At 43.0% G+C, this 20,088-nt stretch overlaps 1 pseudogene across 1 annotated transcript; it reads right to left on the bottom strand.

The window, feature by feature from the left end:
• Positions 1-18,033: 18,033 nt before the first annotated feature.
• LOC128579683 (THO complex subunit 7 homolog) lies at positions 18,034-18,945 on the bottom strand (annotated as a pseudogene). The gene has a single exon (XR_008378245.1). The product of XR_008378245.1 is annotated as a THO complex subunit 7 homolog (transcript).
• Between the last annotated feature and the right edge of the window lie 1,143 nt (positions 18,946-20,088).

Below are 20,088 nucleotides of genomic sequence, written 5' to 3'. Positions count from 1 at the left end.
AGGTTCAGAAAGTTTAAATAACTTAAGGCCCCAGTTCACGTAGTTGACAAATGGCCCAGTTAGGATTAACTCACAGTTCCAAGGAATCCAAACCCCAGATTTTTAACCAACTTCTACCATGAACATCTTTGTCAATGCGGAGGCCTCTCTCATTAATGATACCTCTATTCCAAAGTTGGAGAGCTTCCATGGTTAGGGAAAAAGCCCATTGTGCTTGTTGGCAGTGCCTGGCTTAGAAGTTGGTGGTAAGTCTGCCCTGGTCTTATCCATTCTGGAAGGTCACTGCCAGCTCCTCACACTTTCCTTCCTACAGCTGGGTTTCTAATCTTTCCTTCTTTACCAGTCACTTCCAGGGGCATTCTGGTCTGTGCATAGACTGCTTCAGATATGATGCCAACAGCTTGGCAATTTTACCCTTTGATTTGAGAATAACAAGATCCTCTTAAGTAAAGACTAATTGTTCTCTTGGCCATAGTAAGTAACCTCTAAGCAGCACTCATTTTAAAACCAGTCCGGCTATGCTTACATCAGCCTCAAGCTGAAAGCCACACTTCTGAGTCAGACAATCATAAATGGCAGATGATTCTGAAACCAGCCAACCAGAGATAATTGCATGCTCTATCAGCCAATTACCAATAGCTATGTTCTGGTAACCACACCCTCCATAACCAAAGGTCAGCCAATCCCTAAACATCTTCACTCCTGAAATTCCATTAATCTCCCATGGTTACCCCAAGCTGTTTGCTTTGTCCAGAAAGAGTCTGGAAGGGCAATATTCTCTTACTTTACAAACAATACATTCTGCTTTTTGCTTCAAGTTTTCAGTAGTGCCCTCTTTAACATACTTGACAATTCCCTTTTCTGCAAATTTATCCTAAGAAACTAGGCATATGTGCAAAGATTTAGCATTAGAAATGACAGTATTTATAATGTAGAAGCAGCCTGTGTCTGACAATAGGCTACTACATATAAATTTTGACATTTCCATTAAATGGAATAAACGCTGAAAAGCCACAAAAAATCAAGTTGTAGCAAATTGTTTCTTTGAAATAGGAAAATGTTCAAGATACGTAGGGAAAACAGATTACTGTGTTATATTTACAATATGATTCTAATTTTGTAAAATACTTCATATATGTATAGGAAAAAGACTAGAAGGCTACATATGAAATCATATTTAGTTATCTTTTTGTTTTTTTTTGAGACAGAGTCTCAAGCTGTTGCCCCTGGGTAGACTGCCATGGTGTCACAGCTCACAGCAACTTCAAACTCTTGGGATTAAGCCATCCTCTTGCCTCAGCCTCCCAGGTAACTGGGACAATAGGCACCGACCACAACGCCTAGCTATTTTTTGGTTATAGTTGTCATTGTTGTTTGGCAGGCCCGGGCTAGATTGGAACCCGCCAGCTCTGGTGTATGTGGCTGGTGCCCTAGCTGCGTGAGCTATGTGTGCAGAGCCATCATTTGTTTTTAAAAGTGTTATCCAGAACAGAGCCTGATGAGTGCAGAAAAGACAGAGCACAGACAAATGCCTCCTTGATGATACAGATGCTGAATCTGATCATATATCACATGCAGCTGCATAATGTTGTCGGCACATATTGAGTTCAAGGTTAATTACATCCTCCTTGTTCTTTCCTCTGACCTCAAGGGCAATTTGTTAAAACTGGACTCATTTTCTTCTGGTTCCCTGCCTGCTTTGTCCACTCCCCTCTACTTCTCTCCACCCATATACACACAGGCACACAAATACACATATGTACACGTAAGCTCTGCTTTCACCAAAGCAGCCCCTCCTTCAATCTACAACCCTGAGTCCTCCCAGGCCTTCAGGCTCTTCTTCCTCTTGCACCTTGTCCATCACCGAACCCTCCAGACATTCTTCTAGAACATCCCCGAACATATGTCCCCTTCTGTCAACTCTCTATTCAACTTTTCTTACCTGATAATATGTCTCAGGTTGGCAACCTGAGAACCAAACCTTGCCCAAAAGCCAGTTTTTCTTGGTCACATACTAATGAACTTAAGAACTGAGAAACTTCACATAAAAATATATAATTCTGGCTTCTTACCAAAACAAAACAGAACAAAAATGCTGTGCTGAAGCTGAACTGAGAAGAGACTTCCCCTTTAGATGCAGCTGCTCCTTTCCAGTTTTCCACAGTCTCCAGCACTCCCTACTAACCTTCTAACATAGTGGTTCTCAACCTTTCCTAAGGCCACAGCCCTTTAATACAGTTCCTGTGGGTTGCGACCCACAGGTTGAGAACCATCTAATACCAAGAGTTCTAGGGGTCATTTAATGTCAAGCTTACTGTTTTTCTTGCACAGTCCCTGTGGACATTTGGGTGTGTGACCCTGGCCTGGAGTAATAGACTTTTAGTCACAAGCAGACTTTAAAATCCTTTTGAAGCAAGAACATCTTCTGTGCATTTTTAAGATAGTATTTTCTCTTTGCTCTGATCAATTACAAAATAATGAATTGCCTAAGAAATTGATAGATAGAAAAATGCATCTCAGCTTTGTCTTTTCATCTTTGAACAAACAAGAAGAGGAAGACTGAGTTGACCACATAAGGCAATATTTTGTTTCTTACGTTGTCCTAGCTGAGATGGTCTTTTATATATTTCAGTTTTCATCTGCATGTTGTCATTAAGCAAGAATCATGCACTTCTACAGAAAGAAATAAAAGACACTTGGTGCTTTCAATGAAGAAGTTCACATGTCTTTTTATCTTTGGGGGGATAGTTGCTGTCCTAAAAAAAAAAGAACTCACAAATAAACCACCATTTCTCACCTCTCTCAACAGGTGCCTCCGCCAGACATGGAGAAAGAAGATAGCATTCGGTTTTTTGGTGCAGATGCAAAATGAAGGTGAAAAATTATCCAAACAAATCACTGTTTAAAATTCCCTTTTCTGTCTTCCCAATATGAGGCCTATCTATCATTTACACCATGAGGAAACAAGATCAAAATGAGCCTTTAATAAAGAAAAAAGGTTCGGGCGGCGCCTGTGGCTCAAAGGAGTAGGGCGCCGGCCCCATATGCCAGAGGTGGCGGGTTCAAGCCCAACCCCGGCCAAAAACTGCAAAAAAAAAAAAGGTTAAAATGAGCCTTCTTGAAGAAAGAGTTCTGTTGTGGTTTGAGTTACCTTTTATGGGAGTTCACATAACCTTGGAAACTATGAAGTGTTCTAATCAAATCAAGATATGAGTATGTCTTAAATCTAACAATAAATAATGGAATTATTATAGAATTATTGCAATTCTGTGTCCTCTATGAAGGGTCGGCCGGGAAAAGAGAGGAATGATCCAGCAGAGTCAACGCGGCAGACTTGTGCCCTGAAGGGCAGGCAGCAGTGCAGAATATGATGCTGCTGTTTGCAGCCCTGTCAACTCTCCCTCCCACGGCTAATGGATGCAACTGGAATGTGCCAACCTTTCCTTAGACCGCTGCTGCTCTCATCTAGTCCCCATCTTGAGATAAGTCTAGATATCACACTCGCCTCTCCTCAAAAAATCCCAACTACAAAAGCATTGAAGAATAATCATAAATTTAATGGAAGTCCCTGGAGAGCAGGAAAAGGAAGTTGTGTCCCATCCTACATAACATCCTCAGGCCCCTCCTGACCACTTCCATGTTCTCTCTCCAGTCCTTCTTTATGGCTGCCTAGTACTTCTCTCCTCTCCCTCCCATCACCCTGGCTTCCTGCCCTCTCCTGGATCATACCTTCTGGATCCTACTACACCAGCTGTTTTTATGTTTGTTTCTTTCGTTGAGACAGAGTCCCACCCTATGCCCTGAGCAGAGGGCAGTGGCATCATAGCTTACCGCAACCTCAGACTCAGGGTGTGGGCATCCTGCTGCCTCAGCTTCCAGAATCCGCTGGGATTACAGGTGCTGGCTGAGATGCCTGGCTGGGTCTTACATTTTTTTAATGAGCCGGGGTCTCACTCTCACTCAGACAAGTCTCAAATTCCTGAGTTCAAGCAATTCTCGCACCTCAGCCTCCCATAGTGCTGGGATTATAGGCGTGAGCCACCACATCCAGCTATACCAGCTGTTTTCAATGCTTGCTATATCTCCTGATCCTTTTTCTAGGATGAGTTTGTCAACTTAATTGTCTGACTCATAGGATGACAGCTCTGATGGCCATTCCAGGAAAAGAGTTCCAAAATTGCTTTTAAGGATGGACTAGGTGCTGACATTTTTGCACAGTTTCCCATATTTTGAAAGTGGCCATAATGATATTCAGCAATGAGGTAGCAATTTTTCTAGGATAAGTTTTGCAAAGTTAATTGTCAGACCTCAAACATGCTTTAGAAGTAAAAAAACTCTAAGAAAACATACAAAATGGTGGTCTATATGAGATTATGAATGATTTCTACTTTTCAAATTGTCCTTTTTTGTATTTTTAAAGATTTCAATAATTAGCATCTCTCACTTCTATAATCAGGAAAAAAAGCACGCTAAGGCTGTTTTCTCTTTTTTTAAGGAGTGCCAATCTTGCCACTCATGATGAGTCCCCAGTTGTAGTCAGGTTTCACTCTCTGGTGACTCCTTAGGACACATAAGCTCAGGGAACTCCAACTTTACCCCTGAGGAAACACTCGAATCTCTGCCAAGCTCTAATTCCATAGCTCCAAACTCTAAGCAGGCCATCAAGACACACTTTGGGGGTCAGTCTAATGACAAGAGGAGCAGGTGCAGCGTGTCTCTCTGAGTGCTGGCTCTGGAGGTCTGGGGCCTGGGGTAGGGGTAGGGGGCAGAGGGATTTGAAAGCAGCCCAGAGGTTTTCAGAAACAGGAGCTGTTACTGAAAGTTCAGCACTTGTCCCCAAGACCACATCAGAAGAATAAGGACAAGCGGTTTGAGAAGGAAAGAGAAGTTAATTAATTTGCTGGTAAATGAGGAAGCTGTCAGCTCCCATCTTAAAGTACCAATGTCTTGCCTCTAAACAAAAATGCAGAGCTTTTAAAGGGAGGTTTTCAGCTTTAGGCTATCACTGTTCAGCTATAGTTGATGGTTCTCATTCATCCCATCTTCAGTTAAGACAACAATTCTCTCGAGCTGTCTCCTGTGGTACCAAGAACAAAGGATACTCCGCTGCCCCTCTGACCACTGGCCTGAGGCAGCGATGCAGGTTTTAATTCCCAAAAAGAGTAGGAAGGAGAGAGAGAGAAAGGAAATATTTTTACCCCTTTTTTCAGATCAGAGCCCATTTCCAAAAAGACTAAATTAAAATCTTTTGAATAAGACCCATTTCTCATTCAGTGGTCATCAGTCACTGAAACCAAAGCATGGAACTGGAAAGAAACACTCTAGAAGGCAGAGTTGTTGGGCAGAGGCACCCAGGGTGTGATCTTTGGTTACTGCCATTGACTGCTGTTATTATAATGACAGAAACTGTGGATTTAGTGATTTGGGTGTCCCAGATAGGTGGCCTGGTTTTTATGACAGGCTACAGCTATCCTGGGGTATATTGATTGGGGGAGTTGAAACAGCCAAGGGAGGGGTCAAGTGCCCTGCTTCTTATTTAGGTCCTTTTATTTTAAATTCTAAATGTGAGGTTGATCCCGCAGGTTGCATTACGAATTTTTAAGAGAGGAAATATTGAATGGTTAGAGAAGTTAAGTGAGTTACCCCAGGGACATACGCTCCCTGGGAGCAAGGGAAGTCAATGGACCTTGAGTTTCTACACACCCAGTTTTTCAGAGGAAGGAAACACAAGGGAATGCCACTGCCTAACTGAGAAGAGGCCTACCCAAGAGGCATTTACTGATGCATCCTGGAGAAGCAGATGGCTGGAAGAAGTCAGAGCTATAAGTGGGAAGAAGTCCCTGGGTCTAGGTCCACCTCAGCTACCCATGAGTGAGATGCCAGGCGAGTGCCTCCCTTCCCCCCATCGGAAGGCTCAGACCCTCCTGTATAGGAAGAAGTGAGAATGTGGGCTTGAAGGTACAGCCTGGCTCCGGGATATGGATTCTGTCTGTACATCTTCATTCATTTGGCATTCTACGGTTTATGCTTTTAGATAGAAAATCAATTTGATTTCTTATTACAAACCGTTCATCTTCTTTCATATAAATGCTGGCATATAATAAGTTATATGTCCCCAGAGGGACTCTGTTTCTATGCCAAACCACAGTGCCTGTTACATGACCAAAAGGAAAGGCAGCTTTAATCTTCTGATGACAGCAATTAGAGACAAATGCCACGCGCAGGGGAAGCGCTAGACCAGACAGTATCAGGACATTATCCCGACTGCAGCCAGGCTTTGACTCACCTTCATGAGTGGGTTTCCAAGGTTATAACTGAGCCCAAGAACCCCACTATCACCCCATTATAATGATGTTGCAGGGCATTTATTACGTGTCAGTGCTGTTCTCTGAGCTTTCCATACATTTTTCATTTAGCCTTCATAACAACTCTGAAGTTGTGATTATTTCCCTTTCACGCATGAGGAAAACAGAGGCCAGAAAGGGCAGTTGCTGTCTGAACTTGTACAAGGTCACACAGCAAATGAGTGGTGGAGCCAGAATTCAAATCCTGGCACTCTGCTTCCAGGTTGGTCTATCACAATGCAATGCTGGTGAGATTGATCATCTATAAACCAAATAAAGTTTTGAGTATCTACCTCTGGGGTAAGCATATCACATCATTATGCTAAGATAATATTTTGAAATACTAACTCTGGTTAGTATTTTCTTTTCTTTCAATCTTATATTTCTTTGCACCCCGTGGCTCTCTCCCCATTCCAGCAGACAGAGCAGGCGGCATCTTTTGTCTCAGAGGAGAGATAATGAAACAGGATGACAGAAACAAAAATGAGTACTGTCCTGTTTATGACTTAAGGCCCTAGTGGAACTGAGATTTTAGCAGACAATAGGATGAGAAAAACATATGATGTAAGAGCAGGCTTGGAGCCTGGCGGCCACATGACAGGTCCATGGATAGAACCGGAAGAGTCAACCTGCTAATATGTCCAGGGGAAGTGGAGCCTCTGTCTGTCCCCACCCGAGGGCAAGATGCAGGTGATAGGAAGGTTCATAAAATCTGAGAACAGTGAGGAGATGGTAATCACCCCAAGCTGAAACATCTGAGTGGGATGTCCAGGCAAGCAGGCCTAAGTACCCTCACTGAGGGTGAGGCCCAGCAGAGCAGGGAAGCACTTTTGTGAGCAAAAGTGGCCTTGAAGGACAAGGAGCCATTATCCAATTTCTCATATGGGGATGAGAATGATAAAGGAGTGACCTGCAGCCCAACCCCAGCCCCTTGGCACAAATGCAGGATAAAAGGGGAGGAACCAAGGTTTGACTGAGATGGTTTCCACCATGCAGTGGAATCAGGACTTGGAACAGAGTTAAGTCACAAAAAGGTAAAGCTACACCTGTTTTGCACACTGAATCTTGTGAACTGAAATTTATATTCATTATTTTGAACAATGGGATTTTGAAAGCATGAAATATGGATCTGGTTTTTAAGTTACTCTTAACCCAGGCAGGAGACAACTGTGTGATAGTGGACAGAACCCAGAGTGTGTGCGTTCACAAGGCTTGGTCTGAAGTTCAATTCCCCTACTTGCCAGCTCAGAGACTTTGCCCAGGTCTCTCAAATGGTCTAAGTTTCAGGGTCCTTTACCTGTAAAATGTGCACATGACACTAACTCACTAATTATAGGGTCTATTAAAGGAAAGGCATAGGAAGAAATTGCATAAAACCTTAGGGTGCTATATGGTTTTTAATTTTAATTTAATTAATTTTTTTTTTTTTTTGAGACAGAGTTTCACTTTGTTGCCCTTGATAGAGTGCTGTGATGTCACAGCTCACAGCAACCTCCAGCTCTTGGGCTTAAGCAATTCTCTTGCCTCAGCCTCCCGAGTAGCTGGGACTATAGGCTCCTGCCACAATGCCCGACTATTTTTAGAGATGCAGTCTCACTCTGGCTCAGGCTGGTCTCAAATTCATAAGATCAGGCGATCCACCCGCCTCAGCCTCCCAAAGTCCTCCCTATAGGATCATAGGCGTAAACCACCATGCCCTGCCCTTAGGGTACTATGTAAACGAAAGAGAGAGAGCGATTATTATTATTATTATGACTATTATTATCAAGACACATAAAATAATTAGTGAACTCAAGACAGACATCATTTGTGGCACATAGTGAGTACAAAGGAGGTCCAGGAAGGACTAGAATATGTCATCAAGTGGTTATTAAATTGCCCTTTCTGCTCCCTTCCAGGTTATCATAATTGTGCCATAGTCTGTTTTGAAAATGTTGCAACATGTTTTTTAAGTCCCAACTGCTTACACTGGACTCAGCCCCCTTCGCATCCTGGCCCTGGATTATTTCTTGCACACTCTCCTCACAAACCAGCTTCTTACTGCCCATGCCCCTGAGCCTCACCCAGTGCAGATCCCTCAGCCAATCACACACTTCCCTGCACTCACCCACCGCCAGGTGCCGGCCACCACCATGCATCCCCAGACACCCAGGGCCCATATTCTGCAGGAGACAGATCCCTCTTGAGAGAATGGACCGTGACAAGATGCACAGAAACAGCCCAAGCTCCCCGAACCTAACATCAGCCATGGAGGACCAGGGTGCCTCAGAGCACACAGCTATATTTACAAACAGCTCTCACAATCGGTCATGAGTTCAAGGTGGAAATTTACTCTGAGTGGTGAGCACCAACCACCAGGAAAGAGACTTTCTATCATGTTTTCTCCCAAGGCCCTTCACCCAGGTTGCTGAGGTCACCTACACTCCCCAGATCACATTGTCACCCAGAAGCTGCTGCTGAATGCTGCCCTCACACAGGCCAGCCTGGCCCTTCTGCTGAATGAGGTTCTGTGTCTATCAACAAATATTTATTGAGGACCTGTTGTGGGACAAATACTGGTATAGGCACTAGGCATAAAGCAGTGACCAATATAGGCAAATATTTCTATCCTCGGAGAGCTTAAATTCTAGTGTGTGAAGGGGGAGAAGGGGGCAGCGCCTGTGGCTCAGTGAGTAGGGTGCTGGCCTCATATACTGAGGGTGGCGGGTTCATACTTGGCCTCGGCCAAACTGCAAAACAAAAAAACAGCCGGGCATGGTGGCAGGCACCTGTAGTCCCAGCTATTTGGGATGCTGAGGCAAGAGAATCGCCTAAGCCCAAAACTGGAGGTTGCTGTGAGCTGTAACACCACAGCACTCTACCCAGGGTAACAGCTTGAGACTCTGTCTGAAAAAAAAAAAAAGGAATAGACAGGTTCAGATTCCCAGAATCTGGTCTCAGACACATCTGCTCTTCAACCAGAATGAAATTTTATTTCTTGAAAATTTTCCTTAGTAACTTGGCTTTACTGCATTTCCCCAAAGCAATCATTTCATTTTCAGAAATGGCTATTTATTTTCGTATTCATATTTTATTACATCATATTATATTTGTTTACATTATTTTGTTACAATAATAAGTATGACCGGCATAAATAAATTTGGGAAAAGAACACAAAGGACTCTCTTGGTCAACAACAGAAATAACAATAAGAACTCAACAGATCAGACCAGAGGTCCACAGGCATTCTGGGGAATAGCTGCAAGGATTTCAGGGTGCTGAGAGCCTTGGCCAGGATGTTCTGCAGAGGGAATAAGAGGATCTGTGACTGCAGCTGGTCAGTGAAACAGAGGTGGATTGAGATGGCTTCTCTATAACAGTCCCCAGAATGATCCTCACACATCTGATACTTCTACATTTATTATTTCTCACTATTGCCACATCTGGAGCTCTTTGAGTCATTTAATGCATAATTATGTTATGAATTTAACTAAAGCATATCTGTGTCATATAGATGCACTGCTTTTATGCTTTTAACTCTAGGTGCCACAATTTTTTTTTTGAGACAAAGTCTCACTCTGTTGCCCAGGCTAGAGTGCCATGGTATCAGCTTAGCTCACAGCAACCTTAAACTCCTGGGCTAAAGCGATCCTCCTCCCTCAGCCTCCTGAGTAGGTAGGACTACAGGCGCCTGCTATGATGCCTGGCTAATTTTTTTTATTTTTAGTATAGACAGGGACTTGCTCTTGCTCAGGCTAGTCTCAAACTCCTGACCTCAAGCAATCCTCCCGCCTTGGCCTCCCAAATTTTTGTAGGTGTGAAGCCTACAAAATTTTTAAGAATCTGTGGCACAGTAGCATTAGAGGTTTCATTTCTTCCTGTTAAATACACAAAGTCCCCTAGCCTTTCTTCCTGGCCTTAATTTGTTGTACTTTCATCATGCTTCTAAAGACAAATTATGATTTAACTTATAAAGCCCAAGAAAGTAATAAGAAGTTGATTTTTAATGAGACCAGCTCCATCCTCTGACTGATTGTTCCTTTCCCTGGGTTGGCTGGCTTTGTATGCAGTTGGAGCATGTCCTTGCTTTCCTGCTCCCAACTCAGTCAATCTTCCTTGTCATAAGCTCCCTCCTGATGACTGCCCTATAGAGATTAGTGGTGGCAATTGCTCTCTGGGGTTCCTGACTTTGACGTTGAGGTCACCCCTAAGGATGTTGCCTTGGGCAGTGGACACACCAGAGCCTATGCCTCATCCCAGGTGCCAAGAGGTACCCACAGATGGGAGGACTCCAGTTCCCATAGCTGTCTGACCAGCCTGTCCCACATCTTCTCTATTTAACACCAACCTTCACAGCTTCAGCCGAAGCCAGCCAGGATGACTTTGGGAGGGAAGCTGGGTCCTGGGGAGGCAAGGCTTGCTTCCCAGGCTCACCTCCAATCTCCTCTCACCTCATCCTCTTACTCTTCCTTCAGGATCCTGTTCTCATGCCACCCCCTCCATGAAGCCTCCAGGAGTTGACAAAACTTCTCACTGCTTTGGATTGACAGCAGTTGCGTGCTCTCTCTTAAAAGCAAAAGCCACAGCCTATCATATTCCAGTTGGTTGAGGCAGTTACTCCACTAAACGGAGGGCTCCTAGAGGCAGAAATTGGACCTAACCTTACCTCCCCACTGCTCCTAGACTAGGCCCTTGCACAGGGATTTAGCTAAAGAGAGGCCTGCTTGATTGACGTTGCTCCTTGTAACGGGCTGCTTAAGTATCTTCCTTCTGAGCCCTGGGGTCTTGTTCCTTGAGACCAATATCCAACCTCTTCAGAGTAGGGTGAGGCCTGCAGGGCAACCTGGGGTGCAGTGAATCCACTTCCTTGTAGATAACCTACAGAATTTACAGCTCAGAAGCCGAGGGCACTGCAGGTTAGAAGGTGAACCCTCAGCTTTAAAAATGGAATAGGCTATAATAATAAGAAGAGTAAATATTCATGCTTTTTCTCAAAACACAAGACCTTGGACATCTTCAACATCAAAGCAGATCTGAGCTCTTCTCTGGCCTTCACTGGGCTCAGCTCAGAAAGGACAGCATGTTTCACAACTGTTTATAGGGGGGAAAGGAGGAGCCCAAAGGAGCCAAAGAACGATCTATTGTTGGGAGATGAAATGGACTGAGGTGCCCAAAAGGGGAAAGGTCAGCATTGCTGGTCAGCTCTAGACCAGGGTAACAAGATCATAGAGGGGCCCTTGTTCTTCAGGTAAACACTAGCAGGCATTGCAGTTGAAAAGGTACTTTTGTAAAGAGGTACTTTTGTCTGACCAATTACCCTCTCTCCACTCATCCTTCCCCACCCTTCTCCTCCCCCTCCACTTTCCCCTTCATCTTGGGCTGTAGTTGGGGTTATAGCTTCCATATGGAAGTATGGGTGATTATATATTGGTCTCATAGTAGAGCTGTGTACACTGGGTACTTTTTTCTTCCATTCTTGCGATACCTTACTAAGAATAAATATTCCAGCTCCATCCATGTAAACATAAAAGAGGTAAAGTCTCCATCTTTTTTAAGACTGCATAATATTCCATGATGTACATATACCACCATTTATTAATCCATTTGTGGGTCGATGGGTACTTGGGCTTCTTCCATGACTCAGCAATCACAAATTGGGCTGCAGTAAACATTCTGGTGCAAATATCTTTGTTATAAAATGATTTTTGGTCTTCTGGATATATAACCTAGCAGAGGAATTGCAGGATTGAAAAGCAGATCTATTTTAAGATCCCTAAGTGATCTCCAAACTTCTTTCCAAAAGGAACATATTAGTTTGCATTCCCACCAGCAATGCAGAAGTGCTCCCTTTTTTCCACATCCACGCCAACCATCTTTACTTTTGGGATTTTGTGATGTGGGCTAATCTTACTGTGCATTTTACAAAGGTACATGTCAAATCTACTAAGTGTAGAGTGTAAATGTCTTAACACAATAATTAATAAAGTGCAGTGAGGGCTATATTAACCTGTTTGTTGTAAGTATTTCAAATTGTATATAAAACCAGCATATTGTACCCCATAAAAATAATTTTTTTTTAAAAAGGTACTTTTATAACCAATTACTATCTCAAGGCAAGCCTGTTATCAGGTGATGGCTGAAGGAGGCGGCCATTTCAGAAGGGCCATTTGTCTTGGACTTTATATTCACAAAGTGAATGAGCTTTTCGTGTAGTTACAGGTACCTGCTACCAGAATGGATAGACAAGAAACTCATTGCTCACCTTCAGTGCCCTGGGACAGAGTTCCGGTGCACTGTGAAATAACACAGTCATAAATCCCACCATTCTCTTGCTTTTAGGACAATTCTACTGTGTCACATTTTTTTTTAATTTTTTTTTTTTTTTGTAGAGACAGAGTCTCACTTTACTGTGTCATATTTTTATAAAGCTATATATTTATGTCAGTGTTTCAAATATGCCACCTTTTCAGGAAGCAAAGCCACTCAGTTAGTAGGATTACTACTAGTGCCCAGATCTTGGTGTTTAATGTCAATTTGCTCTAAAAGGAACCAGAGCTCCTCAAAGAAAAGGTGGTTCCAGGCCTGGGGCAGAGTTGGTACAAGATGAGCCTGGGACATCTTGTTATGCCAGAAGGATGTCCAAGTTTTTTTTTCCTTTTTTTCTGCCTGCACTTTGGAAGAAGAAGAGTTGTCTTGGGCCACATATTAGATACACAAAAGCTAATGAAAGCAGATGAGCATAAAAAAGGTCTGTGCATAATTTTCATGGTATCCAAAAACCACAGATAAGCAAAACAGGCCTCAGCTAATCCACATACTGCCTGCAGGCTGCAGGATAGACACTCCTAAAGGACATGCGACCCAGCTTAAAGGGACACCCACTGACTAAAGCTGGGACAATCTGAGCACTGAAATAATTAAGTATAGCAATAAGGTACAAACTATTGGGAAAATAGGAATTCATGAGTCCATGGTGATAATAAATGGATAAATAAATAAGGGACAGGAAGGACTCTTGGTCACATTGGAATACTGAGGGCTGAATGTCAAATGCAAGAACACTAGAGTTGGAAAAACACAACTTTGTAACTATCACAGTAAAGCCTGGATCAGGCAAGAAGCATCAGTGGATGCTAAATCTAGGGGGAAATTTTGATGAAGGACAGGATATTTGCCTGGTTTAAATGATGTCCTCTTAGACTGCTTGTTATTGCAAGGAGAAAAAAGTGATTATACAATGAAAAAAATCAGACACCTAGACTGGACGGTCTACATTAACATCACCAATGAGAGACAGATGGGCATCGAGTGCATCCACATGGGACACCCTAAGAAAAACAAGTCATCATCACCTTTGCGGAGTTCCAGATGAGAAAATAAGCCCCGATCCAGACACAAGGAAACACCAGACGAGCATGTTTGGTTGGGGGCATGTCCAAACCCAAACAAATGGGAATTCCCTCAGAAGTCCCCAAATTGAGAGGGGTGTCCCCCACTGTGTGGTACCTTCCAATAGCATTCACCCACACAAGCACAAATTTCAAAATTCAGAAGTCTTTTCTTTGGAGGCAATTAGTAGGAAATCACCACTGTGCTGGAGGCCAGCAACAGCAGAGCCATGAGAGAGTCCAAAGCTGCCCTCTGGCAAGTACGGCCAGGCAGCTGCTACAAGGAGCTTTCGGTCTCTCCCCACTCCACAGCCACCAAACTACAAGCAATACCACCTCAGATGAACAAAACCACAAGGGGGTGTCAGTCTAGGTTCAGTTGCTCAAAGATCCAATTATTGAGACACTAGGATAGCCAAGGAACAATAGAATTTTCAACATGACAGACACCTCGTCAGGAGGGAGAAGCTTCCTCAAATCTGTCTCTTGGACTAACAGGAGACCATGGGCTTTTAAACGAAGGGCCACAACCCTTGGAGCAGGTCATACTATAACTAACTGGGGGCTCCATACCTTGGTGGCAGGTTGTGGGGGCTGGTGAATAGTCAGGAAGTCTGCCCAAGGGCCTTCAGAATCTCAGCTCCGTTGTCTTGCAGAAAATCCATTTCTGGGAAACAACTCAAAAGGTCAAGTAGTTAGTTAAGGAGAGGATTATAGAGGGGTCACTAAAATTTGTTCAATGGGGAGCTGCTACACTTTGGTTAAGAAAACAGAAGAGGCTGTATTCCCTCAAAAATGCCAAGGGACATACAAGACAAAGAAACTTGTAGAATATTCCAGGTTAAAGAAGGCTAAAGAGACATGACATTTAAACATTGACCCTAGGCTGAATCCCATGGGGGGAGGGAGGCTATAAAGAACATTTTTGAGTCAATTGATGAAACTGGAATACAAATGGTAGATTTGAGAGGAGTATTGTATCAATGTGAAATGTATTGAAGTTGGCACCCATAATATGGCTATGTATAAGAATATCCCTATTCTCCGGAATACACACTGAAATTTTAAAAGAACCAGGAGGTATGAAACTTACCCTCAAATAACCCAGGAAAGAAATTAGATAAACAGGCAGATAGATTAGATAGTTGGATAAACAGATTAGATAGGTAGGTAGATAGATAAAAAAACAGATTAAATAGGCAATAGATGGATGAAAAGTAGATTAGATAAACAGAAATATTAGCTAGGTAATAGATAAGTGGACAAATAGATGAAGAGAGAGGGGAGAGCAAATGATAAAGCAGATGAGTAAAACATTGGCAGCAGGGATAGTATAATAATTTAAGGTTTTACTTAACAGTCACATTTCTTGTAATTGCAGAAGTCAAACATGACTTCAGCATAACAATTTTAATACAGTTTTTTCCTTTCTTAAAATGTATATGCATTTTGGGGGGGGGCCCTCTGTATTTATTATCACAAATGGTCATGAAGAAATGGCTTCCCCAAATCATGCATGAGATGGACCTCCCAGTAGTGGGTGGTTAACTTTGCCTTCCCAAAGCTTCCCAACTAAACCTCTCTTTGAAGGAAAATATGAGTGTCCAACCCCAAAGGATTTTAGAATTGGGGCAACAAGTACACTGCAGGTCCTGCTGGCCTGAGTGAGATCACACCTCTGGGGGTGGGGGCCTCTCTGTGGCCCATGATGCCTTACAGGGCCATGTGGTGCTGTGTTGCAGGGAGGAACCAGGTGAAGGCAACATGGAGATCAGGAGGGAGCCATTTGGGCCTGAGTGTGAGAGAGGCAGGTAAGGGTCAGGACCCCTAGGTTGAAGTCCTGGTGGAATTTTGGATTTCAAAATGTTCTTAGAAGTCTTAGAGCTTTCGCCCACCATTTCTCAGAGTGTGGCAGACTGCATTTTCCAAAGATGGCCATGGCGATCTCTTTTTAATGTGGCTCACGTACTCTTTTTAATGTGGCTTTGACACTTTAAGCCACGTCATAAAAGGCCATAGAGCTTCTTCTACCTGGGTCTCTTGGAATACCCATCTTGGAGCCCTGACCCACCATGCAGGAAGTGAAGTCAACCTCAAGGCCGCTGAGCCTAAGGACGCATGGACAGGCCATGTAGGTGTTCCAGCTCATAACCTTGACAAAGGTTTCACCCACAGCCAGCATTGACCACCAGGGACATGAACATGGCTCCAGCCATCGAGTCACCCCCAGCCTTCAAGTCTTTTCAGATGACACCCTAACAGCAAGCCATGTCCTGTCTGAATTTCTGCTCCACAGAATTCACAAGCATAATCAAATGGTTGGTTTATGGCACTAAGTTTTGGGATGGTGTATGATGCAAACACACAGGATGTTAATAGATATTATGCAAAAAAAAAAAAAAATACCAGAGGGTGGGGAGCTCTATAAATGTTTTGGAAGGTGCTTGGCAGCACAAACTCCAAGTTAAACAAGATTTTATTTTACTATGGGACACCTCACCACCTTTAATACACAATGTGTACCATGAATCTCCAAGAGGGAGACATGGCATTCAGTGTTCCTGTAACATATTTTTTCATAGGCCATCGTTCTGCCAAGGGCTGATGGTCCACCCCTAGTCTCATGGAGAAGACATTCGAGGCTCAGAAAACTTCGGAGGCCTGCCAGGACACACTTGTAGTCAGGACTAGAGCTCAGGTTACCTGGCATCTGGCTTCGGGCTGTTCCCCTGGGCCAGCCCAGGTGGATGGTGCAGACTGGAGTGAGGGTGGCCAGTGGCTCGCTCCTTGGGCATTGCTCCCATTCCTGTGGCCTGGACTTCTCCTCCCTGCCTCCTTCTTCAGCCTCTACCTGCTCCCTCACCTCTTCTCTTTAGGAGCATCCCTGGTTCTCTTTTCCAGGTGGCTGGAGAGGCAGGAATGGGGTGGGAAGGAGAGGCACCCCCACTCCCCCAACCCCTAGGCCCACCCCTGGCGCGCATGCTCACACGCATGCACTCACACTCACTCACACTCACGCAGGATCCCTGCCCGCCAGGCCGGCCTCCCAAGGTGCCCCCTCCCTCACCGTCAGCTCCTCCCTCTCCCAGCAGGCTGGAAGAGGAACACAGCCCTCCCTTGTCCCTCCTCCTGATATTTCCAGTAAAAGCACCTCGAACACAATCTCGCTGCCACAACCCTAATTATGTGTGAAATCATTTTTTTTTAGCTTGAAACCAAAGCAAACAAGCGCACACAGAGAAGCCCATTCTCCACAGCCTGGGCCCTCGGGCCTGGCCGCTGCTGGGTGACCTCAGGCCTGCACAGAGGCCCGGCTGTGTTTTCGCAAGCTGCCCCGCTGGCCAGGGAGCCTCCGGAGCCGACAGGGAGGCCGTCCACCCCCTCAGAGGAAAGAGTGGGTCTCAGTTTGTCCTGCACATTTCACGCCACAGCCTCAATAAGCCTGGGGCTTCATGAGGCTGCAGGAAAATGCACAGTGAACAAAGTGGGGGCGCTCAGGAGTAACGCTGGGCACTGAGCTGTCCCCAGAAGATCAGGAACAGTTCAACTCACACCATTTTCCCCTCTGGGCTACTTTCTTTTAATTTTACCATTGCATTGTATTGTCTTAGGGGTTTCAAGTACCCAATCATTTTTGTATAGGTATTATGACACATTTAATATGACTACAACTGAGATAATTTTAAACTTTCATTTTTAAAGATAAAATTCTTATTAGAATTACAAAAATGTAGCATTATTAAGGTAGAATTCACGCAAGGTGTTGTGTTTCTGAACAACAATAAATGGATAAAGATGAAACTGAACAAGAACTGCACATATAATACTTAAGAAAATTACAAATAGTTCAGCCTTAGCTTGATTTTTTTTAAAGATTATGAAATCTTTATGCAAGACAATTAACTATTTCCTTCAACTCTTTATCAATACTTGTTTTTCCTAGTGAAAATGGCTTCTAAAGAACAAAGCAGTAGAGAGAAAACATATCAACACAACATTTAATAACCAAACTTCTTGTGAATTAGGGAAAAAATGTATAAAATGGACAGTATATTCATTTATTTTGTATCTTGTAATTACTTCTCACAGCAGTGATTCTAAACATCATGGAACCTCTCCCTATAATAAGCAAATACTATAAATGTTTTGCACATAATTTCACAGATTCTTGGCCCTCCTGAAGCTTATTTATGGGCTCTATTTTCAAAAGTGGTCACAATTTCCAGAAATTGACCCATTTTCTCATAAACATCCTAGAAACGCCACCTTCTTAAAATCTTCAACTTATTTTGTAAGCCAATCAATGTTACCAATTAAAAAATACCTAGAATACTAATGAGCAAAAAGACATCCAGTTTGAAAATATTTTATTAAACATTTTTGGATGTTGCCTCCTACCTCTTAAGAATAAAAAAATGCATTTCAATAAAAACAAATCTATGTTGAAATCATTTTCCCTTATGTGAAGATACATGAATGAAATGTATATGAAAATTTAAAAGCAAAATATTTTGCTGTCAAAACTTGAAATATCTCAAGAGCACAACTTATTTTAAACACACTTAAGATCATATAGCTATTTTAGTATTCTTAAGAATGATGTGTGATTAGCCTATCTACGGCTTAGGATCTGTTTCCAAGCTTATTTCTTCAGCTTCTTCTACCTCTGAGAGCTTTTCATCATTTTCCAGTGTTTGCTGAAGTTCATGGATGGTACTAAGAAGAACGTGAAACTGTTTCCGTCTCAACTCCAGCTTATCTTCAACGCTTTCTTTAATATGTGAGAGATGTTCTAATTCTTTACCTAGAGCCTCTAGTTCCTTTAATGTTTCACGCCTGTCTGGATGATGCTGGATCACTTTTGCCAAAGCATCATATTCTTGGCAAATTTTTCATATTCGTTTTGCTTGAAGAATTTGCTTTTTGCACTCAGCAATCTTTTCATGTGCTCCAGCAACGCTGCATTCTATTTCTTTGTAAATCTTTTCATAATTTTCCATTTCTCTTAGATTCATATCATATACCAACAATGTTTTGCCCATTGAAAATTCACATTGAGACACTGTGCTCAGCATATGTTGGTACTGGCTATATCCTTCTTCTTGGGATCCAGAGTTGCACCATTTAATGAAACTCTTTACTAGCAGATTAATTCTCTGATCATCTCCAGCACCATCTCCATCAATTAGGAGACGTTTCCTTATGACTTCATCATCAGTCACGGCTCCCATGGCGTGTGCAGAGGCTGCCCAGGCACCCAATTGTTATACATTATTTATACAAACCATCATTACATATTACTTTATTACACAAGATTATACCTTGTTCATACATAGCCACTTTCTCTCATTTCCATATCTCTTCTTCTTCCTCATCTTCATCCCTATCCCCTCTCCATTGACAACTGCATTCAAATATATTTATTAGGCATTCTTCTACCTCTATGTGCCTTTGAAATGATAGAACTTTGGTGAGTATATGCGATTTAATTTGTGTGCATAGTATTTCTAGATATTTATTCTCTATCTTTTTACTTATGGCCCTATGTTTGGAAGACGTATTGGTGTTGCCATACAGCCCTTCTGTTTAGAACCACTGCTTAATAAATAGACAGCACACCACCTACTACATCGATCCATTGCCTGGTGATGGATATCCAGGTGGTTTCCAACTACTTACTATCACAAATAATATACTGATGAACGTCTATATACTCCAAATAATATAGTGATGAACATGTCCCTTTAAAGATTTTTCTTTATGGATGTACATGTCCCTTTATGGATCTTGCAAGAAATTCTCGGGCTTTATATACTCAGGATTTGGACTGGCAATTTGTGAGATACACTCTCACTTGGTTTCACGAAATACTTCTGGATTGGTTTCCAGAATGCCTGTACCTGGTTTATACTTTCACCAACACTGTATGACGTGCCTGTTTCTTCACCATCTCACCAGCACTTCATATTATCCAACTCGCTTCTGATTGCCAACCTTTTGAGTATAAAATGCTGTTGCTTTCTTGGTTTAATCGATTTTCATATTGGTGTTGAGGCAAAGTAACTCTTAAAAAAATTCTCATTCAGGTTTCACTTTCTGTAAATTTCTCATTTATAGCCTTTCTTTGCCATCTTGCTCAGTTTCATTCTACAGGACAAAAACAAAAAACTAACACACCAGCTCAGGGCCCATAGCTCAGTGAGTAGGGCGCTGGCCACATACACAGAAGCTGGTGGGTTCAAACCCGGCCTGGGCCTGCTAAACAACAATGACAACTACAACCAAAAAATAGCCGGGCACTGTGGCAGGCGCCTGTAGTCCCAGCTACTCGAGACAAGAGAATTGCTTAAGCCCAAGAGTTTGAGGTTGCTGTTATG

This window comes from Nycticebus coucang, chromosome 2 (genome assembly GCF_027406575.1).
Source record: "Nycticebus coucang isolate mNycCou1 chromosome 2, mNycCou1.pri, whole genome shotgun sequence".
NCBI classification, from domain to species: domain Eukaryota; kingdom Metazoa; phylum Chordata; class Mammalia; order Primates; family Lorisidae; genus Nycticebus; species Nycticebus coucang.
Note: the sequence above shows the minus strand (reverse complement) of the source record. Positions and strands in the feature narration are given on the sequence as shown.